Genomic DNA, 26,373 nt, shown 5'->3' with positions numbered 1-26,373 from the left:
AAGATCCTTGTGATCCAACAAGTGTATACAGTTCTCAGTTATTTCATCATAAACATAGAAAGTTGGTATCAAAAACCATTGAGTGCAAAGCTTTATAAATTCATACAATCCTAATATTTAAAAAAATGTTCACATATCCAGCCACACTTAGCATGTTACTCAAACTTATGCATTTCTCAAAACAAAAGCTATTAAAAATTCAAATTTTGAAGAGAATGAAATAAACCACTTCTTTGATTAGTTTTTGGATTTTATTTTGTGCTTTTATTAGAAATATATTTGTGGAAATGCATGTGCTCTGTTTGAGTCATACATACCATGACTCAATATCTGAAATAAAGGGATTTTATAGCCATTGTAAATTTAGAAACATAAAGGTGAATGTAAGAGAGAGAAATTATTATATTACTTTTGTCAATTTGTGCGCTCTTACTTTATTTTATATAGAGATCAAAACTTCCTAAGAGATTTGATTTATTGTTTCAACTTGTAGGAATGATGCATTAGCCAAACGCGCTGTCATTCACTCCAGGTTCAAGGCCTCCTTGTAGTGCTTCATTCTGCCAACATGAAAAAGGTTCGTGGAGCTGATGCTGACAGGGCACAGATGCTTTCTTTGGTACAGATGTCAGATTTTTAAGAAGGGCTAGAGCGAACCTATTTTATTCTTAGACAATTCTTAAGAACACGCGTTTAAAGTTCTGTCAGCTCTTTTTATTCAGTTTTATCTGGATGAATAATGCATATTAAGTTTGGAAAAGTTTAAGTACTTTCTGTAATGTCATCTATAAAGTTGTTACACAAACTCTATAGCTGTATAGAAGACATATCAAAGAATCCTCTCATCAGCTAATCTCCTACTCATTTACAAATTGCAGAGGAACGTATTTATACTTTCAGGGACACATTTACTCATTCATTTAATCCATCAAAGATAGGTAATTCTTGAATATTAGCTTTGTTGTAGGCGCTGTGCTCAGAGCTGGGGATTTGGAGTTGAAAAGTGAGTTCTGCCTCATAAACTAAAGAGTCTAGTCAGAGAGACACTCATTTATTGATTAACTGCATCGAGAAATCCAAGACTCAGCAGTCACCTCAATGGTCTCACTACAGACCATCAAGCCACCCTCCATTAGTCATGTGCTGGAAACTAGTTAACTCCCAGCTCTCTACCAGGGATGCAGGGTCCCGGGAAGAAACCCTGATTTGTAAGATTTGCCTATTACTCTGGTGCAAATACACCCACCCCGGCTGCTTTCAAGCTTCCAGTGTGAGATCACTGAATCTGGAGCAGGGAAGAAAGGGGGCAGGTAACAAAGTGGCTGGACCTGGAGCTGGGTCCATCACACCACACCACGGCCCTCACCTCACCCAGTTTGTTCTTTATAAAAATGCAGAATGAAGTTTTTGAAAGATCAGGTCACCTGGGGCCTGGTTAAAAATGTTTGTGGCTTCTTTTTATTTCTGTCAGGCTCCTTTCAATTTCTCCCGGCTCCTAGTTTTCAGAGTATTTGAACAAACTGTTCTCTGTGCAGGTAAAATTTTCCTTTGCTTTTTCACTTAAGTTAACTAATATCCTTCACATCTTAGCTCAAGAGTTACCTCCTTGGGGAAGTTTTTCTTGACCTTCATGGTTATGTTACAGCCTCATATTAAAGCCCTTGTAACATGATACCACCTTTACATTGTGGCCATCGCCTCAACTTGAATTAGGGTGCTGGCACTGGAGATGGTGAACAGAAAACTGAGTCAATGTGTACTGCAGAACCTGGACAAATTAAATATGATTATTAAATGAAAACTTTCAGTACATTACCAAGTACTTGCATTAAGATTAAAGAAGAAATATGTGTATTACTAATTGTAATTGTGATATAATAATGCAATATTATTGCAATCCTAACATGTTATTTTAAATTAGCAATAGTTTAGTGAAGGGAAACTTTTGTATTCTTTTACTTTATTTGTTTTTTTTAATTTTATTAATTTATTTTTAGAGAGAGGGAAGAGAGGGAGAGAAACATCAATGTGTGGTTGCCTCTCATGTGCCCCCTACTTGGGATCTGGCCCACAACCCAGGCATGTGTTCTGACTAGAAATAGAACCTGCAACTCTTTGGTTTGCAGGTCAGTGCTCAATCCACTAAGCCACATCAGCCAGGGCTGATACTCTTTTATTTTATTTTGAATATTATTCATAGAACTATTCAAGTGGGAAACATATGAACGTGCTTTGCACAAAATTCCTTTCTGCATCATTGCCATTGATTCTCACTGAAAATCCTCAAGAGTATAAGTAAATTCCACTTAGGTCCTTATGAAAAGTCTTAGGACTCTTTACTAATTATTTTTTCTTCTATACTTGGTCTCTAGCCTTTATTAACTCTCAATTGCTTAGTGCTTAAAAAAATCAGAAACTGAGGCATGACATAAGTGGAATCATATAGTTTGTGGCCTTTTGTGCAAGGCTCCTTTCATTCAACATGCTTTTAAAATTTATTCATGTTGCTGCATGTGCCAGGGTCCATGCCTTTTCATTAGTGAGCAGTGTTGCAGCACATTGATCTGTTAGAGTTTGGTTACTCATTCAGTCCTATGCTTTTTGGACCACACTTTGTGAAGTCACTGAATCATGGAACCACAGGGCCTTTGGCTGTGGAAGAGGGGTCATAGAGACCATCTTCGTCTAATCCTGCTTGTACACTACTGATATCCCATGCGTAGTACACTGCCCATGAAGTTGTCCAACCCCTGCTCGATATCTCCAGTGACAGTTAACTTCCTTAGAGGGAGCTTGTTCTGATCTTGGCCAGACTGGCCTGTTAAAAACTCTTCTTCACTTTCAGCACAAATCTACCTTCCTAACTAATTTCACAGAGGTCTTAGTTCTTGTCCTTGGGCCAGTCAGGCACAGCCAGTTCTGTCACAGGCCTTGGGTATCCAGAAGGCACCGCCACCCAGCAGTGTGCTGATAAATGTTTACCTTACAACTCTAGTGTAGTTCTTTCTGTTGGTGTATAATAAATACTCCATTATATAAATGTATCAAAACACATTTATCCAGTATCCTGTTAGTAGATATGTACATAGCTTGTGGTGTTTGTTTTATAAACAGTTATGATATGAGCATTCATGTGCTCCTGGAGCTGGTATGAGGTTTCTTTGGAAATGGGATGACACATACTGTCTTTCAGTTTAAGAGACCATGCTAGATCATTTGCCAGAACTCCTCATGGTCCACATTCCTGTCCACACTTAACCTTGTAAGGCTTTATTCTTTTGTCAATCTAATGGCTGTGAACTGCCACACCCATGGTTTTGATTCACATCAACTTATATCCAGTCATGTACAGTATCTTAGCAAATGTTCATTGGACATTTGTGTTTCCTCTTCCGTAAACTGCCTATCCATATCTTTTGTCCATTTCTTTATTAGGGATTTATCTTTTCTCATATTTATTTGGAGACGTTCTTTGTATATTCTGATTTCTAAACATGAGTTGCTATATGCATTGCAAAACTTTCTTCCAGTTGGTAGGATATCTTTTATTAACTTGTGAGTTTTAATCAACAGCATTTTACTTGAAAAATAAAAAGAAATGAAAACATGAGTATGGCCCTGGCTGGCATAGCTCAGTGGATTGAGCACGGGCTGGGAACCAAAGTGTCCCAGGTTCGATTCCCAGCCAGGGTACATTCCTGGGTTGCAGGCCATAACCCCCAGCAACCACACATTGATGTCTCTCTCTCTCTCTCTCTCTCCCTCTCTCTCTCCCCCTTCCTTCCCTCCCTAAAAATAAATAAATTAAATCTTAAAAAAAAAAACATGAGTATGATAAATACCAGGGCAGTACTATGCACATGAAACAGCCCTCTTCCCATGCAGGTTTTAAAAGAAATGGTACCTGTTTTGGTCAATTCAAGGGTAGAAACAGCTGTCAGAAGATTTAAGTGAAGAGACTTCTGTGCAGAGGGCTGTTGGCAAAATTTGAGCCCCTCCATAGCTTTTGGAGGAAGAGTTGGTGCTGGGAAGAATAATACCCTCATCTCAAGCCTAATGAAGGATCTTCAAGGGAATCATTCAGAGAGTTTCAGATGTGTTGTCTGCAGTTGGAAGCACAAAAGACAGCGGCTGATTTCTACCTGAGATGACTGAAGGATGCCATGCACTGAAATCTGAACCTGTCCAGAAAATCTAGAGGGTGAAGTTTGGCTGGCCAACTGAAAGCTGCACCATCCTGATGTCCCAGAGCTGGTCAGGGAGGTTGCAATGTTTTCTGTAAACTATCTGTAGGGCAAGGAGGCTGGGAAATAGAGGCGAAGGATCTCCATCTACCTATAATTAGGGATTGAGAGAGAGTGGCCCAGAAGGAGACCTCTGAAGAAATCACCTGTGTGTCCATTTACTAGTGCTAGAGCCAAGTAGTAACCCCTCCCTAAAACTCTTCCAACCAACCTAGTACTTCCCCTCTCCACCTTTTACCCTGAGGCAGGAATCTATTTACTGTAAGGCCGAGGAAGCTTATTTTCAGGACCCTCACTTGTGAAGAGGACCTTCATAAAGCCCTAGAAGGGATCTTTTTTGTTTGTTTGTTTTTTGCTTACAAAAGCTATTTTTTTCTTTAATGACACCTCTAGATTTTGTAAACTTCAGACCTAAAAAAACTGACTCTGTCTCTTAGTACCAGTGTGCTTAGATCTAGGCAGTCAGGATTCTTGCCTTGGGTTCTGCACTTGATTTCTTATGTCTTTTTTTTTTTTTTTTTTTTAATCTGTGCCTTTATCCACAAGGCAGATGTTCCAAAGAGCTAAGGTTTCCCAGTAACCAGAAACTTGTGCCTCCTGCTCCCACCATGCTGGGAATTTCCTACTCAAATTGTCCTGAGTCCTGCCGCAACCCAGGATCCAGAGGGCTGAAAGGAACAGCTGATCACAGTAGTGGTGGACAGAGCTCAGAGGTGCAGCTGGAGCATTCACCCTGTGAGACCTGTTTGTGCAGAAAAAGCCTAGGGTCCAAAGGAAAAAGGGGAAGTAGGGCGTATGATCAATTAAACTGTATCAATTGCTATCACTTACAAGAATGTCCTTCAATATTTCACATCTATTTACCTTACTGGAAGATGCAGTCTCATCAGTCACTGCCTTGTTAAATTAAAAAAAAAAACCCAAAAACTCAAGAAAGTTGATTGTTTTCAGACTTCATGTATTAGTCAAGAACCAGGGAATTTTTAATACTAAATGAATAAGTTAGAATCTCCACAGAAAACGCTTTCCTTGATTGAGCGTTGTTATTTTATTTTTCTGCTGTTTATTGCTCCTTTGTGAGTCATAATACCTTGTGCAGACAACCTGTCAAGTCAAGAAATCCTACTGTAATATTTGCATCTGGTTTGACAATTCTTCTTTGTTCATTGGCCACTCTGCTATTTTTCAGATGAGTTGGGGCAGCCTTGATAAGATGACTGAAGTGTTTCGGTTCAGCAGTGCAGTGTTGTACCACTGTATTCTTTATAGTGTCATATAAATATAGTTTGTCAGACTGCTGAGGAAGGCTGCAGGCGCATTGCCATTGTTGTGAGAGTAGCTGTTCTGCACATATTGCCAGCCTTCGACTGCTAACATCATCTCAGGGAAGGTTTCTGTTTTCAGAAAGTTGAAATATTTCATTTGAATGCCTTCTATTATGAATGTAGATAATATCATAAATCATTCAATAACACTATAAAATTCTATATATATTACCCACTATTAAATTTTTGCATTTCATCGTCCATGGGAGATAGGCTGGTAGAAAAATCAAAAGCTTTGAAATTTAACATTTCTCTGCTTAAAAGCCTGAAACATGTAGAACATATTGTTAGTTTTATTGAAATCAAGTATCCTCAGTGATGTAATAAGGGCAATAGCACCTGTTTTGTAGTATTATTTGAAGTATTCAATGTTTAACTGTAAAGCAGGTAGAATAATTTGAGGCACAAAGAAGAGAAAAAATAAAAAGTAACTGATTTAATATCTATCATATGAATAAGTTGAGGATGAGGATGAGGTCAATAAAATACAAATTGTTCTATAAAATTTATGATTTTAAAGTTTATTCAGTTTATGTACAGATAATGTGATCATCTGCTTATTTCATGAGGAAGTATTATCTTTTATCAACTTCTCAATTTGAGTTTCTTTTACAACAAATATTGCTATTTTAAATCTATAATACAGTCAAAACTTGGTTCTTGGGCATCTCCCATCTGAAACAATTTGATTCTAGCCAAGTTGTTCACACACACACACACACACACACACGCACACACACACACAAAAAAGTGTCTGTGTCTCCAGAAAGGAGGTTCCACTGTACTCATATAATAATAACTAGAAGATGCTCAAAAAATACTGGAGACTGGATTATTTTTGAAGTTAAATATATTATCTTTAGAAAGTAGAACCAACCATGATTGCTTTTTTGACACTATCAAATTGAAAATAAAGTTAGGGTTGATTAATGCATAACCATTACTAATATTTTAATATTAACACAGTAAATATTTGAATAATGTTAGAAGATGGTACATGGAATTCAAACAATATTTTTTGCCATACATATTAAAAAGAAAGTTCTCTGGACTAAAAATCTGGAAACCTGACTCCCACATCAGCAAGGTTGTTTGTATTTCCAAACAAAAGTTCTCTGTAAAGCAAATATTGGCAGCACAAACTTCATTGAGAAGTTCTAAATAGTGAAAATGTAGGAAAGCATGTTGTAAAGTGTGAGGAAGCCTCCTTTTCTTTGCTGCTTTTTAGAGGAATCTATAATAAAGTTTCATGAATATTCTCAAATCTGAATTAAAGGGTCCTCATGGAAAATCAGGGTACTTGTAGCCTGACTCTTATGCACTGCTATAATATTTGAACACCTCTATTATGGTACTTATTACATAAAAATATAATTGCCTGTATACTGTGCTATCTCTCACAAAACATTAAAGTCAGGTATTATGGCTATTATACCTGAAGAAATGAAGGCACACAGAGGTTAAGTAATTTGTTCAAGGTGACCCTTGAAAAAAACAATAAATTTTTTTCTTTCTATTTTTTCCACATTTTTTATTATTGTTCATGTACAGTTGTCTTGATTTCCCCCACCGCCCAACCCCACCTATCCCCACCCCCCATCCTCTACCCTACCCCTCTTTGGTTTTGTCCATGTGTCCTTTATACATGTTCCTGACAACCCTTTCTCCTTTCCCCCCATACTTTGTTTTCAATTACTTTATTTACTAAGTGTTGAACCTTATACACTAGGCAATCATTCCTGGTATTTTCTTAAACAGAGCAACTAATTTTTTTACTTCAAATGTCCCAGTTAGATTATACCCATAAGGCCTTTTTATTAAGAAAAAAAAGCCACTTTAAGTAGATTACAGCTGCCCATCCCTTAAAATTTCAAAGTACAACAGTCATTTTCCCTTTTTGTAATTAAAAAAGTCTTCATCATTACATACATGTCTGCTAAGTATATATCACAATGAGTTTTTTTTAATTTGATGAATGCTGGGACCCTTTCTCTCATTCACCACTGCATTTGAAGGCCTTACCATAGTGCCAGATTCATAGTTGGGGCTGTAAGTATACATGGAATAAGTGATTGAAGCAATTAATAGTATTTATTGAGTGTTATATAGGTCATAGTAGAGATGTCAAAACGTAGTAAGAACAGTATCTCATAAGAAATGATATTTTAACAGTTTTGAATGTTCGTAAGTTCACCAATTAGAAAAAATGGAGGAAGTCAGGTCTTCTGGGCCAGTGCATTCTCTGCTTCTGACCCACCATTTGTGAGGAAAGAGAAGATGAATTGTTGGACTGCATGATCATTTAAGTCCTTTGTAGTCCAAGATTTATAAGTAAAGGAAGCTGCATATATCTGAAGATGGTATGTATAAGAAAAAGACTTCTAAATGTGAGCCAGTAAATACGAAGACCAAAACTTTATAATAGAAGACATTTAAGTGGCAGAAAACTGAAACAAGAGTGTGATAATAATTTATCTTATATTTTACATTTAGATTATAATTAAAACTTTTTGGAAGGTAGAACATTTTGAACAAAATAGTGATGGCTCTCAAGATAAGGACATGCTTTACTTCAATTGTATATTATTATGTTAAAATCATTTTCACAATAATATACTTGGATTTCATTAACTTTTCCAAAAGCATTTTAAAATCTTCTGTTAAGCTCTTTGTGCTGAGAATGAGGATAGGATGGGGAAAGACTATTTAAGGGAGGATTTATAAGTAGTCATTTCACTTGTGAATATTTTATTGTATGGTAAATTTTACTTCTCTGTACAGAATCATAAATATAGAGCCTTGGATAATAAATACTAGGATAATGAGAATGCCTTATACTTTATTAAGTTCTGGGACTAATAGTTAATGATGTGGGTAGGTAATATTCCAAATTCATAATTAAATTTTCTCTGAACAAATGTCATTCTTCAACATTTATTTCTTTTTAGGAGCATTTTTTGATTCATGTTTCAACATAGTATACAGGGTCATTAACACCAGTGTACAGAGAAAGATTAAAAGAACATATTTACATGTGGAGAAATGGAATATGATCTCAACTGTTAAAAACGAATTTCAGTATCTTGTAATTCAACCTTATGAGTGAATGTCCTCTTATTTTGGGCTGCAAATGAGAACCATATGCTAGCTTAAGATTTAAACTTTTTAAGACAGATTTTGAAAATAGACAAGATAGTAGTTAAAAGCTCAGTCTTGGGGGTCAGTATTCATATAATATTCCTTGAGATTTCACTAATATTGGGGAAAGGGAAAAATTGTTATCAGTTCAGGCTTTACTTCTAAATTTCTGTTTTGTCTCATGAAAGTTTAGTGACTCTGAGCAAGCTTCATAATCTTGCTGAGTCTTGGGGATTTACACATTTTGAAATTTATACCCAACTCGCAAACTCATTAGAGAGTTTTTAAAATAACTGGAAATATCAAGCATATGGTTCAATAAATAATAGCTATATTTTTTATTGAAGACTACCTGTTTTTCTTATATAACAATTAAAAGTCTGCCATTTAATCAATTCCCTACACCTTAAAACTCACGATCCCAACTCCAGCATACTTTCAGAATGGTTGCTGCTGTAGATAATAGATGGGTCTCCTGGGTTACATAGCCATTGGTTCAAAATAATTTCCTTTTCAGCTTCTAGTATGGCTTTGTTGCTGCCTATATTCCTTGTTCTGATTTCTGCACCTGGTTATTCTGGCCTGGGCACCTAATTTCTGTAGTCTCTGGTCCCATTTGGTATTCTTTTCAGATGCTCTCATGGTTGATGTTCCTGGTGTTAATCTGGTATCGACATTACCCTGTCTGCAAATTTACCAAATATTGAAATATCCTCATTCTTTTGTATTCTCAGTTTTGGTTCAGTAGTTCCGTGAAGTAAATATCTGTACGAGCCCTAATATGGTATACCAACCCCCTCGCCAATTTTAGATAACTGGATTCTATGTTTTAAAAATCACTTAAATTCCTGGCTGGCGTAGCTCAGTGGATTGAGCACGGGCTGTGAACCAAAGTATCACAGGTTCGATTCCCAGTCAGGGCACATGCCTGGGTTGCCGGCCATAACCACCAGCAACCACACATTGATGTTTCTCTCTCTCTCTCTTTCTCCCTCCCTTCCCTCTCCAGAAATAAATAATAAATAAATAAAATCTTTTAAAAAATCACTTAAATTTCTGAGCACTTATTACCTCTTGTTGAAGTGGTTAGTATCTTATAACCTAACAACGGTTAGTTTGTTATAAATAGATAATAATACTTTAAAAATAAGAGCAACTCAAAGGCTTACTTACTATTGTTACGAATCTAACTTGGGTTAATATGACCACTGTGAATGGCTAGCTTGATGCAGATTTCCCAAATTGGTTAGCTTATTAAGACACACTGCTTTTACCTACTCACTTTATTTTCATTGAATTTATTGGGGTGACATTGGGTATGATGTATTATGAATTGTATGCCTACTTACTTTAGAAGTGTATATTTATCCATCCCCTAGGTAATTACAGCTTAGCTGCCTTCACGTCTACTTTATTTCATCCTTATGGGCAATTGAGCACCTGAAATAACACATGTCAATGTATTTCATGCCAACAAATATATAAGTCATTTCCACACATAAACAATACCCCATGGTAGCATTAATTATCCTTGAGCTCAGGGATGCCCACTTTTATATGAATATGTAAAAATTAAACAGTTATAACATTTAATTATAGTAATAATACATATGAACAATGATTTATAGCTTATGTTATAATATTATTTATTTTTAATGAAAGTTCTAAATATATGGCAGAAATTATTATTTTACAGATGTACAGGTTGACAATTCATGACTTTAAATAAAGGGCCCACAGTTATTTGATTTTGAGTTCTAGATTGTAAACAGATACTTCTGTAATTATCAGGCCTCTGAAGTAGTGAAATGGAATGTGGGAAGGAGTGAATCAAAGCCCTTTGCTTTTACTGATGAAAAACATTTTGATATTAAAATTATTATCACTTTATGTGTTTATTTTCATCAGTAGAGGGATTCATTCAAATAATATCTCTTGCAAAAAAAGTTTTAATGTGTCATCTGTTCAATTTAAAAATAAACAGAAACCTCTCAAAGAATAAATGGGACCTGTTTCATGATGTCACTTGAACAATAGTGCTGGAACATAATTTTGATAACATAGGTCCAAAGTGACTCAGTGAAAACATGACAGATTCCACGTGAAGACACAACAATTAAAGAAGCCTGTTAGAATGGACTCAGTTCCTACCAAAATAGTTACAGAGCTACTGAGGGACAGTTAGAAAAAAAGAGTCATTGAGTTCTTTTCAGAAAATGATCTGTGACAGACTTATTCAAAAGTATAAAATAGAAAATGCATACTTGAAATTAATGTTTGTACTGAGGGGTTGGAATTTGTGACAAATGTTTTTAATGTGGAATATTGACCTACATATTCAAATAGAGTTGAAAGCCACACATTTATCAGTAGATCTCCTCTATTTCACTATTTATAAAACATGAGTAGATTATATTTCTTAGAATTGATTTGTACTCATAAACTGAGGGTGACTAGTTTCCATTTTACCAAGTTTTTATGAGGTCCTCTATTTAAGCTGTGAAGAAGTGCATTGGTCATTTTAGTCAAACACACTAAGTTTGATCAACTAAGGCAATTCCACTACTGTGTTCCTCGACATGGATTGAAATCTACTGCAGAAACCCCAAAGAAAGTAAAAGTTACCAAATACATAGAATGGATGAAAGGCCAATATGAATTACTGTTTATTCACTATGATTTATTTTAAGGCAACAATACTGAAATGTTAAAAGTAATATTGCGAAGTTATTTTTTGCTAACTGCAAGATGTTGATAAATACCAGAAGTCCTTATTTGCATGGCACCATGGTCACTGAAATGCATGCATATTGGAACTGTGTCCTTTGTCTGATCAAATTTCAGTTACCACTGAACCATTTGAAAGTGAGGGTATGGTCCTGATCATGGAGGGGTTTCAGTTAAAATAGTATCATGCAAAGAGAAAATTGTATTTAACTGTGAGATAATTTCTATGCTGTGAAGACCAAGTATGCAAGAGCCATCAATCAATATTAATATGTATTGAGCATATAAAGAGTTTTTTTATTACATCCTCCTCAGAACTAAGAATGTAAACAAATTACCTATGTACTCTAACCACAGAATTTTTTTTCTAATGTTATCATAAATAATTTGCTTTTGCAAAATATTTGAGGGAACTTTGTTAGTATTTTTTGGGGGCATTGGATAGATTGTTTAATCATGAAAGGTAATGCATAATTTAAAATGTAGCATTTTTCTTTCAATCTTGCTGTATTCCATAGCAGATTAGAAGGGACACAGCACACATGTGTAATGCCACAATAACTGAGAAGTGGGAGAGAAAGTCAGTTTAAAGCAGAAGGAAAATACAAATGACTATATTAGTCAGCTTTCCTGCACTGATGCTGCAGAATATACAACTGCCTATCTCAGAGCTCATTGGTCTTAGGATCAATTTTGCTTTTGCTTTGCTTTCTGAAATCAGCTAAAACAGCCTACCTTGGCCTTGGCTGAGAGTTGTTCTCAGATCTGGTGTAGCCATCTCCTCATTCTGGCATCAGGAGCTGCTCAGGGAATAATCTTTTGGTGGAGTATAGGAGTACAAGAGGGTAGGTTGGAATCATGAAGTATCTCTAAAGGATACATTAAAAACTAGCATTCTGGCACTTCCTCCTACATTCCACTGGTTAACTGGATAAGTCCAAACTGAAAATGACTCATAAGATATAGTGTATTCATAGGAAAAGTATAGCTGGCAGTGGGGAGGCGTATAGCATCTGAACAACAGATTCTGTCTACAGCACACATGCCATCCATTAGTTTTAATGTACTTGCTGTAGTTAAACCTGAATATGTATTTTGTTTTATTTTTTTCTTTTGTTTTGAAAAAAATTTTAACTTTTTGTATTGTTCAAGTACAGTGTCTCCATTTCCCCCACCATTCCCCCCCACCCACTCATCCCCACTCCCCACCCTTGGTCCTACCCCTCTTTGGTTTTGTCCCTATGTCCTTTGTACGTGTTCCTGAAAACCATCCTCCCCCTTTCCCCCCATTATCCCCTCCAATTCAAAAGATCCTAAATATTTGCACCTTATGTCGTATTTTGTTTTATAAGACACATGTAATAAATAGTAGTATCATTTAGGTTTTTAAATAGAGGAAAGAATCAACCCAAAGATTAAATTTGACATTGCATACTATGACATGATGATGTAAGTTGAAATCCTCACGTGTTAAACTTATTTGAGCCTCAGTAATCTGAAACTGAATTGTGATGAAGACTTTCTTGTAAGTGCTATACTGTCAAATTCTTTGAGTTCCAATTAATGTTTCTTAGCCTTCCTCAACACTGCAGGTAATATTGCTGTCTTTCTCTGCTCCACAGTCCTGATCTTCACTCTAGAAAACCACTTAGAACTTTGTCTTGTAGCTCTGCCTCCACATATGTGTCTCTAGGAGAGGTGGGCTGTTTTATTTGCATGTCAACCTTCTGTGCGTTGCTCACCCTAGCATGTTAGTTGCTTAGTGAGTGTTGATTATGAGTGTGAATACATACAGCAAAGTATTGAACTGTCTTCTTTTGAGTCTGTAGGTTACCTCTATGTGTATAGAAAGATTATTCCTAAAAACATAGCATTAGTCTAATGCAAGCCAGTGATCGTTAGAAAACACTATTCATCAGAGTATTCTTCCTGTTATTTATTTTAGGGTTAGCAAAAAGAATTTAGAAAACATTTTTATATAACAAGCAAAATTCTGGTGAGAGATCATAAGTAAACTGAAAACTAATATACTTTCTTATTTTTGATGTTTAGAGCTTTATTAAGCGTCATTGGGCTTGACTTACTTGTCAGTCCACATGTTTTTGAGCTAATGTAAATTAAACGGATTTTCAGCATTTAAATATGAACTTTGAAAAGTGACAAACATTGCTAAATTCACTTTATATTCTGTATTCAATGTTTCACTCAAGATTGTCTCTCGTTTTGGACATTAGCTATTCTTTAGTAGTTTGTATACCAATACGTAATTTTGTTCTGTCCTAATAGGTAGATGGATAGGTTTGATCGATGCACTCACTTTTTTCAATTTGCTTTTCACTGAAATAAAATCTTTAAGTAGTTATTTCATAATTTGACTGCCTATATTTTATGCACAATTTTTACATTTAACAAGAAAAATTGAAGAATTAAATGAAGCATAAAGGAATGTGAATTTGTACATAGAAATAAAATCCAAGCATGAAAGAACACACTAGTTTTGTTCTTTACACTGATTGCTATTTGCCAAAATAGTAGTGATTATCTCTTTCTCATATCCCAAAGCAATAAAAGCATAATGGCTCAGAACAAAGCTGAAAATAAAAATAGACATATTGTAAGTTGTACAATTATTCCTTACCTCTTTTCTTTGTCCCTTAAATATAGAAAAAAAAATAAAAGAATAAAAGACATAAATGAACAAAAGGGGCAAATAAGCAAGAATCATAGAGGATTTTGTATTGTCCAAACATTATTTAAAGAAAAATGTCCATCTATCTGTTTTCAAATTGTGATTATTAATCTCTGAGATTTTTAGTTTGTGTTCTCTTACATGGAGAATTGATGCATATTTTCCTTCCCAAAAAAATGGAAAAGAGAAAAAGGTAAAAGATAGATTTTTATGTCTATCCATTACCATCCTTCCCTAATCAAGTTGTGACTGTTTCCCCATCTGGCCACTTGTCTTCAGGGCCTCCAACTGTGAAAGCTAGGAGCTGCTGTGAAGGCTGATTTTCATTCGTTAGTTGTGCCAGCTTTGTTTCCATAGAAGACCTGATTTTAAAATAGGGTTTCCCTTCCCTAAATGAAACTTTTGACAACTCACTGAGATCAAAAGCCACTTTTATTTTATGTGGACGTCAGATGACTTTTTTAAGCATAAATATAAAAGGAAACCTGAAAATAAAGAATGGAATAAATGAAATAGACTATAGTATAATGTTTCTATATAGAAACAAGTTAGGGTTTATATGTTGAATGATGTGCTACTTTAGTTTCATTTTGTGGTGTTGGTGTTTAATATAATCTTTTATCTTTTGATTGGATGACTAGAAAAGCAATGGATGCAAAAGAATTTTTAGAATTCAAGAAAGTTTCATTGGAGGATATTGAAATTCTCTTTCAAAAAAATAGTTGTATTGAGAAATCTACTGAAGGAGGAACAAAATTTGGCCAGTCTGTCTGTCTTTATCTATCTATCTATCTATCTATCTATCTATCTATCTATCTAAACATTTGTCTGTCTATCCATCTATCATCATTCTTGTCTTATCTATATCTTACAGATCTATACCTCATAAAACTAATTTAGTAATCTTGTTTATTAAAATTGAAGTTGTTCTTTTTATGCATTTCTTTTCCCTTAGGGGGAAAACTAAGGATCACTTTTTTGTTTTGATCCTAGGTGCAATTCGCTGTGCTATTTTGTTAATTTTAGTTCCCTTCTCCTTTCATTTTGAATCATTTAGATCTTTTCTCTGCATAGGAAATCTCTAAACTTCCTCCACATTGTATCATTTGGACCTACCCTCCCTCAATAAAGGATCATATGCTAAATGTTTTCGTACACCCTCCTATTGAAAATTGCCTCTTCTGAGCAATACACTGGTGAGATGTCTAAAGGGAAGTGATTGGATATGGTTGTCAAGTATTTTGTGAATATTTTTCTCATTAATTAGTTCCACTACAGTATCAGATGTAATGAAGACAATTTTGCACTTTCATTATTGGTAGTTGGGTGATCTAGCCCTATTATAATTAGTATTCTCATATTTTTAAAACATAGAGATGATTTTAACATAATTAAATACATATGCTCATTGGCTATAGAAATAACTATCTTAGCAGTTGATTTTCTTCTGTCAAGTATCATAACTAATTTTAAAATATGTTATTATTTGATGGTTACTAAACAATCTTACTAAATATTATTATTATCATATATTAATTTAATGTATTGCTTTTAAAATAGGTTGTTTTCTTAATATTTTGTTATCTATGTTTTTCAATGTTATTTTTATTATTGACATTATTACAGATGTCCCCATGCCCCCACTTTGCCCACCTCCACCCAGTCTCTATACCCCCTCCCTTCTGGTCATCACCACACTGTTGCCTGTGTCTACGGGTTTTGTATATATGATATTGGCCTAATACCTTCACCTTCTTTCCTTCAGTTCCCTCTCTAATCCCCTCCCCCCTGACGGCTATCAGTATAATCCATGTATCCATGACTCTGTTTCTATTTTGTTTGTCAGTTTACTTTGTTCATTAGATTCTACATATGAGTGAAATTATATGGTATTTGTCTTTCTCTGACTGGCTTATTTCACTTAGTATGATAATCTCCAGGTCTATCCATGCTGTGGCAAAGGGTAAGATTTTCTTCTATTTTTATGGCCATGTAGTATTCTATTGTATTAATGTACTACAGCTTTTTTATCCACTCATCTACTGAAGGGCACTTGGGCTGTTTCCAGATCTTGGCTATTGTGAATAATGCTGCTGTGAACATAGGGTTGCATATATTATTTTGAATTGGTGTCAGCATTCTTAATACGTATTTTCAGGAGAGGGATCCCTGGGTCAAAAGATAGTCTTTTTAATTCTTTGAGGAAACTTCATTCTCTATTCAACAGTGGCTGTACCAGTCTTCATTCCCACCAATGGTGCCTGAAGGTTCCTTTTTCTCCACATCCTTGCCAGCACTTGTTTGTTGATTTATTGATGGTGGCATGGCCATTCTGCCGGAAGTGAGGTGATAATTCATTGAGGTTTTAATTTGCATTTCTCTGACGATTAGTGATGTTGAGCATTTTTTCATATGTCTAGTGGTTATCTCTATGTCCTCTTTAGAGAAGTATCTATTCAGGTCCTTTGCGCATTTTTAATTGTATTGTTTGTCTTCCTGGTATTGAGTTGTATAATTCTTTATATATTTTGGAAATTAACCCCTTATCAGATATACCATTGGCAAATATGTTCTCCCATTCAGTGGGTTCCCTTTTCACTTTGTTGATGGTTTCTTTTACTAAAGTCACATTTTTAAATTTTTCTTTTGTTCCCTTTCCCTGAGGAGACATATCGGCAAAAATTTTCCAATGAGAGATGTTATTATCTATGTTTTCTTCTAGAATTTTTATTGTTTCATGACTTATATTTCAGTCTTTTATACATTTTGAATTTATTCTTGTGTGTGGTACAGATTGGTGGACTATTTTTCTTTTTTTGCAAGTCCCTGTCCAATTTTCCCAACACCATTTATTGAATAAACTGTCTTTACTCCATTTCATGCTCTTGCCTCCATTGTCAAATATCAATTGACCATAATGGTGTGGATATCTTTACCCTGGGATTTCTGTTCTTTTCTATTGATCTATGTGTCTGTTCTTAGGCCAGTACCAGGCTGTTTTGATTACAGTGGGCTTGTTACATAGTTTGATATTAGGTATTGTGATCCCTCCAAATTTGTTCTTCTTTCTCAAGATTGCTGAGGCTATTTGGGGTCTTTTTTGATTTCATATAAACTTTCTAAATGTTCCAGATCTGTGAAGTATGCCAGTTTGTTTATATTTGTGTGAGTATGCATATACATATGTACATACATATACATACAGGGTAGGCAAAAGTAGGTTTATAGTTGTAAGTATGTGAAACAGTTTATTTTTGTATTATTATTTATTAATTATTAAGTAGTTAATTTGTATTGTAACTCTAAATCTACCTTTTCCAATCCCTGTTTATATGTGTGTGTACATATAGATATAAATATAAATGTGTGTGTATTAAATTAAAATAGTTAACCTCTTGGAACCCCATTTATAGAAGAGTTTGGGAGCTATACGTTTTTACCATTGAGTATTTTCATACATGTATGAGTATAAGAGTGGGTGTGTGTGTGTGCAAAAAAAGCTATAATAATGATATACTTTTGTCATAGCATGCAGCTACTAATTATTTTCTTTAACATCTAAACAAAAGGACAACCTTTACTCTCCACATTATCTTTCTAGAAAATTTAAATATTATGAGGGGCAGGGATTCTTCTATTATATAATGATATACCAGGAGAACATAAGTCTTTATGGCACCTATGTTGAGGAATAAACATGAATAATAACAAGAATAATGCATTATATGTTCATTATATGTACACACATACATACACACTGTTTTTTTTTTATAAAGAACTGTCTGAAATTTACCAGGTTATTCACAAAATGTAACTCAGACATAGAGATCTCTATTGAGTAAAATAAGGGATTGAATTATTTTTTCCTTAATTACAAATGCAAGTTTTTTTGTTATAATTATGTATACTTGATTTGCCTAAAGGCAAGCACTATCTTTAACCTGAAAGAGTAAACCTCTGAATAAGAGCAATTTTAAAGATTAATCTTTTGTTTTGTCTTCTTTCTGGCCGTTGCTTTCTCGATGACTGTACTTGAGCATTATTGCCACGAGCATTTCCTGATTTATCTCACTTATTAGTTCTAGTTCGGTCACAGCATGATGCTGACTGGGGAGGTAATGGGGCACTTCTGATACTTTCATTACTGATAGTTGGGCAGACTAGCCTAACATAGATAACTTATGGGAACTTGTCACTTAACACCCTCACTAGGTTCAGCAACTTTAAGTGAAACAACATAAAATGAAACTGATTTTACCATAGGCTGACTGATATAAATAGGAGTTAAGTTCCCATGACATCTCATCAAAATTCTAATGAAATGACATTGAATAAAATAACTTTAATGAAAGGCTTGCTGTACCTGAATATTTAAAATATATGCTTTGTAGAACTTAGTATTAATCTTATGACTATTAATATGTATATTGAGTATAGAAACAGTTTTGTTTTAGCAATTGTCTTAATATCTCAAAAAATCATAACTAAATTTTTATGAGACATAGAGATGAAACCTGTACCTAAAGGCAATTAATGCCCTGCCACTGTAGTAATGTGAGATTTTCATGGTTTATTAATCTCACAGTATGTTAGAATTTAAACATTTCCCCTTTAGATGTGCTCATTCACATTGGAACCTAGTATGTTATATTGAAGGAGTTCTTAAAGGACAAATGAATAATAAATAAATAACATGGAATAAATATCTTACTGTAAGCCTCAAAATATTTCATTACCAATAATGTCATACATTTAACAACTTTATACTTACTATATTCTTTAAGTATTATTTAATTTCTAGCCTTCCCTGAAATGAGGCTGAGTGGAATAAAAGCATCAAATGGTTTCTAATAGCCAAAATAGATAAAAGTGTTTTGTGTTCTAGAATGAAATTTTTCTGGCCAACATTTAATGAAATGTTTGATGATATTTAGTAATTGACATTACTTTCTGTCAAGTTACCCTCATATAAGCTAATGATAATTAGAATACCAATTGTTAATTTGTAATTCATCTTTTCTTCTTTTTAACCTTTTCAACATACATTTCCGATGGTATAATCACATACAAAACAGATTAGTGAGATATTATACATAGGCGAGCCCTAGATGTCCATGTTTTCTTTCTGCACTCTGACTGTTGTCATCGAGTGTCTCTGTGCCCCTTCCTGTCCAGCAGTGAGGAAAAGCTGATGTGGGAAGTCTAGGAGGTGGAAAACCGGAGCTGTACTGAGGGAGTAGCCAATGAGGGAAAAGGAAACTAGGAGCAACATCCTGGAAGGACGCAGGAAAGTGTTTCCAGCATGACAGAGGTAGAGTGAGATGGAATCACTAGTGACTCTGACAACAGCAGTTGCAGCGGTGTGGTGGAGGGTGCAGTGCACCCTTCAGCTGAGGTTAGAAAGAATGGACCGAGAGGAGTTAGAGTTTTTGAGTTCAGGAAGCTCTTTCAACTTGTTTGTTTGTTTGTTTGTTTTTTGTTTTTTGGTGAAGCAAAATAGAAAAATAGGGCTGTAGCTTCAGGAAGAAATGGGATAAAATGAAATTTTTAAAGCATATTTGAAAGTTGCTGCAAGTAGTAAAATGAAAGGAGAAAATGTGATGATGTGGGAAAGAGAAAGAAAATAATTGCTGAGAGAAAAATTCCTTGAGGGGATCTGGTTCACGGAGGGAGGGGATGGTCTCACACAGACAGTCCACAGTTACCCTTAGAATAAAGAGGACAGAAATGTATAGGCACATACACCCATGCTCATAGGTGTAAATGTGTGGTTGTGGGGTTTGTAGACCCTTTTCTGTTCTTTGCTTATCCTATTTTCTCAGTAAGAGCAAGATAATCAGCTGAGAGCAGGATGAGCAAGGAAGTACTGGAGATCTGAGAAGGAAAAAATGAATATAGTGATCTAGGGCAGGGTCTGCAAACTGAGGAACATGTAAACTTTCCAGTGGGTGTGTGGTCACTGACCATTTTTAAAGTTACTTTCAAAACCCTCTGCTTTATGGTGTTCTTCCTTAAAGGCTATCTGCCTGAAGGAGGAGCTGCCCGATAGGCTTTCCTTATCACCTCTTCTTTCAGTGTCTGCCACAGAGCTCCTCCACCATTCTGGGGCATTGTCCCTGAGTGAAGAAACCTCTGACTCAACACAGAAAGATCAATGTAATTTTTTATTTTCAAGTCTATTTTATTGATTATGCTATTACAGTTGTCCCATTTTTTCATCCATGGGTCGTACATATATGTTCTTTGACTTCTCCATTTCCTATACTGTTCTTAACTGGCTCCTGTCTGTTTTGTACCTACCATTTATGCTTATTCCCTGAACCTTTCCCCCCTTTCTCCCCACTCCCTGCTGATAATCCTCCGTATGATCTCCATCTCTGTGATTCTTTTCCTGTTCTAGTTGTTTTGTTACTTTGTTTTTTTTTTGTTTTATTTTATTTTCAGTTGTTGATAGTTGTGAGTTTGTTGTCATTTTCCTGTTCATAGTTATTATGTGAGTTAAGAAAGTGAATGATTCTATCACTTAAGTAACAAGCCCTTTTGCAAATCAAATGGTTTTCAAATATTTGCTTTAATCAAAAGTGAGGACCTAATCAATTTAACAACTGTTAGATAAATTACATTTGGCGATATATCACGATGTGATTATTAGCATTCTTAGGACTTTAATAAACTGACATATATTCCTATAATAAAACTCTTCCTATCCCCACTTATTTATTCTTAAATCTATAAAAAGGAGAACAAGAAATATAAATTTATATGAACTCAAGCTATAATGAGCAATGATATTAATTCATTGATACACATACAAAATCAGAAAAAACAAAACCTAAAACTGACTTTGTATGTTATGATGTAATGTAGCCTAATAAAGTTATATATTTATACTTGATAATTACTAGTCAGGATTTAAAATATATTTATCTATATTGATTAATTATAAATTAATAATTTTAATAAATCAATATAGCAGAAAACAAAAATACTTAGAGCTCAGTGGTCACAAAAATAATTGGTATGTATAAACCATGTTTTGTTTTCAGACAAATAACATTTATTGTTTATATGAAGTGATATTATTTGCAAATAATTTATAATAAAGATTTTAAATTTTATCTGAGAAAATATTAGGGATACAGAAAATTTCAAAACTATTTTAGAAAAGTCGCAGGCCACACAGCTTGTCAATAGCCAGTAAGAGTGGCAGAACACACATGCAGGAGAGATACAGTCACCAGGCAGAGCACAGGATCGCATTCGAGATTGGAGAACACAAATATAAAGGAAGCTCACTCTGTGTAGTTTGTGTTTTTCTCCCATCGTGTTGAGTTGCATAAATTCCAGGAGAAATAGCATATTTCACAAGGGTTGTTTGGCTTAAGGAAATGAGGTTGTGTGCAATAAAGTAATATGGTGATGAACAATGGAATTTATGCAGGGTACAGAGGTGGGTGAGGAATACTGAGAAACAAGTGATTTTGCCAATGGATGGTAGGTCTCTGCAAGGTGGGAAAAATGTTGCAAAAGGTACTCACAGATAATGAATTTTGAAGATGAGATTGCCTAAAATTGCAATACTGGATTGATGAATTATAGTTATTAAAGAAAATGTCCAGGTTTAACTATTTTTATATTGTTTTGTCTTTTCCCTCTACTAGAACTCAAAATCCTTTAGAGCAGAAACTTTGTTTTTTTCCCTCTTCCCAATCTACTGAGTCCTTCCTGCCTCTAATATTATCAGACGGATTCAGAGAGCTGAACAATTAATCTTTGCTGAATAGATGAGTGAAAAATGCATGAGCATAGGAAAGAATGACTGAGATTGGATGGATGAAAATTTGATCATTTGAGGAGACTGCATTCAAGAAGCACAGAGGCATAAGAGAACATTTGAGTAGAGTAGGAAACAGACTCTTCAGGAGATGAGGTGTGAGAGGTATGGTGGATGCCTGTATGGATGGGGGGCGGTGGTTGGTGTATTTGATGACATGTGATTTAAGGTTGGAAGTGGTTACAGAGGCAAAAAGGAGAATGATTCACAGGTGTCAAAAAGGAGTAAGCCAGAATACCTCTGCTTCCTACCTACTCAGGAAAAACAGGGGTTATGGAGGACAAAGTAGCTGTCATTTGAGAGAGCTGTGGGGGAGGCTGTGGCTTTAAGAGCCAGATTTCAGTTAAAGCTTATAGAGAAGAAAATTTAAAAAGAGAAGTTGAAATTTGCAGAAAGCTGATTGGAATTCCAGGGGAGAGTGTGTAAGGCTTTTAGGAGTTGGGAGGCAACCCTTAAATAATGTGTTCTTTCTACTAATAGATGTCTCAAATTTGATGAGAGTAATCTGCTGCAGGAATGATAGACTAGGAATGATATATATCTTCTAATAAAATTTTATATTCTATTTTCAGTGATTAAAGATCAGTCTGATAAAAACATGCCTTTGATCATTATTCTGTTTTAGGTGGAATTAATCACATTATTTCAATAGTATACTTGTTTCAATAACTATAGACTACAGATATAGAATTAAGATGTAGCTCAGATAACATTTTTAATGGATTATCACTACGAAATAATATGGGAATGTAGTTCAGAGAACACTTTACACCTATATACTCATATACATATAAATATGTATTATATAGCCATATAATTTGTGTTCACTTCCTGTATTTATTAATATATCCATATAAGAAAAGAAGCAAATATAAAGTATACATTTTTAAAAATTAGGTTTATGCAATGATATTTAAAATTCTTATTGAATATAGTAATTGATGATACCATAGTTAAGATTTCTACTTCATAAACACTAAGTTTCCTGGCTCGTGATGCCTCGTGATTTTTATATGCCCCATAAAATAAATCATTAAAATTTTCTTAATAAATTTGAGTACTTTGAAGGCTCTTTATGCCTTTATTTTTTTCCATGCATTACTTTATTTTGTTTGATTACAATTGTCTGAATTTTCTCTCCACTGCTCCTCCTTACCTCAGCCAAAGCCCCCTGCCTCCCTTGCTTCCACTTATACCTTTATTTTTATGTATTATCAGACCACCACTCATTTAGCTGTGGTTAGTGATATTGAATTTATTTTTATATGTACTTTTCTTCTTTCATTCAACTGATAACTCTTTATAGACTTACAGTTTTCATTGTATTTCCTCTTTTATGGGCCGTTTACATAATACAATAATAACAAGTACAGTAATACTTACACAGCACTTACAGCTCCAAGCCCATAAATTTAAACACTTTTAAATGTTACCTTATTCCAGTCTCACAATGAGCATATGGGATAGATTCTATTATTATCTCCTTTAACCAAATGGAAGAGAAACTGAGGCATGCAGAAAAGGAATCACTAGGTTAAAAATATATAAAAATACAGGGTCTGGCAGAAGTAAGGCCTGCTTGAGTGGGGTTGGTAGGGTAATAATATGTATGTAATAATTTATAGTTTTAATTTGAACATTTCACCTAAAGTGTCATGTGGTATACTTGAGTGTGACATTGTTACATTACAGAATTACACACATAATTATGTGATAAAAAAGGTACATTATTCTTGCTGGATCCTGTAGTATATGGCAGAATTAGAATTTAAACTCAGAAGGTCAAATTCCAGAAACTATGCCATCAACTATACTATACTGACTCTATAAGATACATAACTTGTATGTTGTATCTTTTATATCTTGTACATATCTTTTTTAAAAGACTTATTTATTTTTAGACAGAGGAGAAGGGAGAGAGAAAGAGAGGGAGAGAAGCATCAATGTGTGGTTCCTTCTCACATACCCTCTATTGGGGACCTGGCCTGCAGCCCAGGCATGTACCCTAACTGGGAATCAAACTAGCAACACTGTGGTTCTCAGACCCGTGCTCAATCTCCTGAGGCACAGTGGCTAAGGCTCTTATAGATATCTTGTATCTTATACATACCATGTAGAACTAGTCAGTTTTATAAGACTGCCCCCCTCAACCTACCACCACCACTTAAGATGCCTGTAGCAAATCCATGTTGTCAATCCAGGTAGAGTTTGTACTCAATAGTTGTAACAGAAAGAGTAATTATTGAATTTATCCTTTCTATCAATAAATATGTAACTAGTGTCTATAGTGCAGAACATACTGTTTTCCAGTTAATAAAACAGAGATGATTCCTCTTTTCCTGGAGCCTAGGGTAGAGTGATAAATAAACAAACATAACTCACATACACAGTCACAAAATTTTGGGTACCAAGAACTAAAGTAAAAAGCTATTATAAGATAGTATAAAACCTAAGACCTTTTTCAGATTGTGTGGTTAAGCCATTTCTTATGAAACAATATTTAAGCTGAGACTTGAATTATGATGAGGAGTGAGCCAGGTGATTAGTTATGGAAGAGTTCCAGGTGGAAGACTCAATGTATGAAAAGGCTAGGGTTCCTGGAACTACGAGAGCACCTTCATCTGTGTATGAGTTAGGTCTAACCGGAAACAGATGGCACTCTAAAACTTAGGCTGTTTCCTTGGGGATTTAATGATTAAGGACTAATTGCAAAGGTAGAAGCTGAATATAGGGGTCCTTTAAGGAATGATGTAAAAACTTGGGCTGGGAGAGCTGTTGCTACCCCAAGACTAAAAGGGGAAACAGAGACTGCTGGAACTGGGAAGAAGAGGGTCACGTAGGGTTGCCCACCTTATGAGAGGGCTTTTTTTTTTTTTTTTTTTTCATTCAGTGACTACTGCCAGCTAGAGCAAACCCAAAGGGAGGGAGACTAAAGTAAATTCCTGATAATACTTTATTTTCTGCCCTCCAGTCTCCTAATGGGGTTGGCTCTTCAGTGCCTGCATGCCATCAGAGGATAGGGCATGGGAGCCCACTGATTGGTCCATTCAGTTTAGCTTCCTGGAGCAATGAGTATAGTGAAAAAGGTAGAGAGAGGGTTTGGATACTCATTTTTTTCAGCAGCTAAATGATCATGGCATCTATTTAGGTCATTTTATAATATTTATCTTTTATTTTAGACAAAATGAGGAACCTTTGAAATGGAGACTTTTACTCTTGGGAGTAGATTGTTGTTAAAGGTTCTGGGTCCAGTTTCCAACATGGAAGGGGGTAGATTTCTCTACACCAATCAACAGGTCTCTGACACCAACTGGGCATTCTACAGTTCAACTAAATTTTGACACTACCTGTCTGGAGATAGCATTGGATACTACAGGTGAAGGGCTCAGCCCTACAAGACTACTCCCCCCAACCCACCACCATCAATTTGGATGCTTGTAGCAAGTCCAGGTTGTCACCTCTCCTCCCTACCAACCTGCTATAGACCCAGGGTTTCAGTGGCCCCCTTATTGGTTGATAAATTTGCTGGAGTGGATCCCAGAACTCAGAAAAACATTTTACTTATTAGATCATGAGTTTACTTTAAAATGATGTAACTCAGAAATGGCCAGATGAAATAGATGCTTAGAGCAAGGTGTAGGGGTAGGGCTTGGGGCTTCCATGCCCTCTCTGAATGTACTCCTCCCCCAAAATCTCTACATGTTCACCAGTCCAGAAGCAATTTGAATCCTGGCCTTTGAGGTATTTATGGAAATTTCATTACATAGGCATGACTGATTGAATTGTTGGCCATTGATGACTGAACTTAATCTCCAGCCCCTCTGACCTGCCTGGAGGTCAAGGGGTGGACTGAAAGTTACGACCCTCTAATCACAGGGTTGGCTCCACTGGCAACTAGTCCTCATCCTTAGGTTACCCAGGGGATCTCCAAAAGTCACTTCATTGGTATAACAACAGACAGCTTTTAGGCTCTCATTACTTAAGAAATTCTAAAGGTTTTAGAAGCAAGCACTAGAGCTCTGTTCCAGAAATGGGGACTAAGACCAAATATTTATTTTTCACTATAAATCACAATATCACAGTTGTGATCAGATTGGCATTTGAAAAAAAAAAACATGATTCTATCTGCTGCAGTGGCTTGTTGGAGGACTATGAGTGGGATACCATGCAGAAAGGCAAGACCAAGGTTTGGAGGGGCAAGAGCAGAAATGAGGGCTGGAGAAACAATGTTACTTGGCAATCCATCTGGTGGCTCCAGTTAATGTGATGGCAAGTCTTTTTTGAAGGTATAATTAACATGACTTGATAATAGTTTGGACAAATAGGTCGAATTAAAGTGTCACAGTGACTCTACTATATTGTGTATCGACTGGTGAGTAGATGCCAGTGCCACAAACTGCTATAAATTCCCTTATC

The 26,373-nt window shown here is 35.3% G+C and overlaps 1 protein-coding gene across 3 annotated transcripts in view; it reads left to right on the top strand.

Moving 5' to 3' along the window:
• The window catches only part of CCSER1 (coiled-coil serine rich protein 1), a 1,267,039-nt gene that overhangs the window by 298,684 nt on the left and 941,982 nt on the right, over window positions 1-26,373 (top strand). The gene's annotated exons all lie outside the window — the stretch shown is intronic.

This window comes from Phyllostomus discolor, chromosome 1, assembly GCF_004126475.2.
Source record: "Phyllostomus discolor isolate MPI-MPIP mPhyDis1 chromosome 1, mPhyDis1.pri.v3, whole genome shotgun sequence".
NCBI classification, from domain to species: domain Eukaryota; kingdom Metazoa; phylum Chordata; class Mammalia; order Chiroptera; family Phyllostomidae; genus Phyllostomus; species Phyllostomus discolor.
This window is presented reverse-complemented; position numbering and strand designations above follow the sequence as displayed.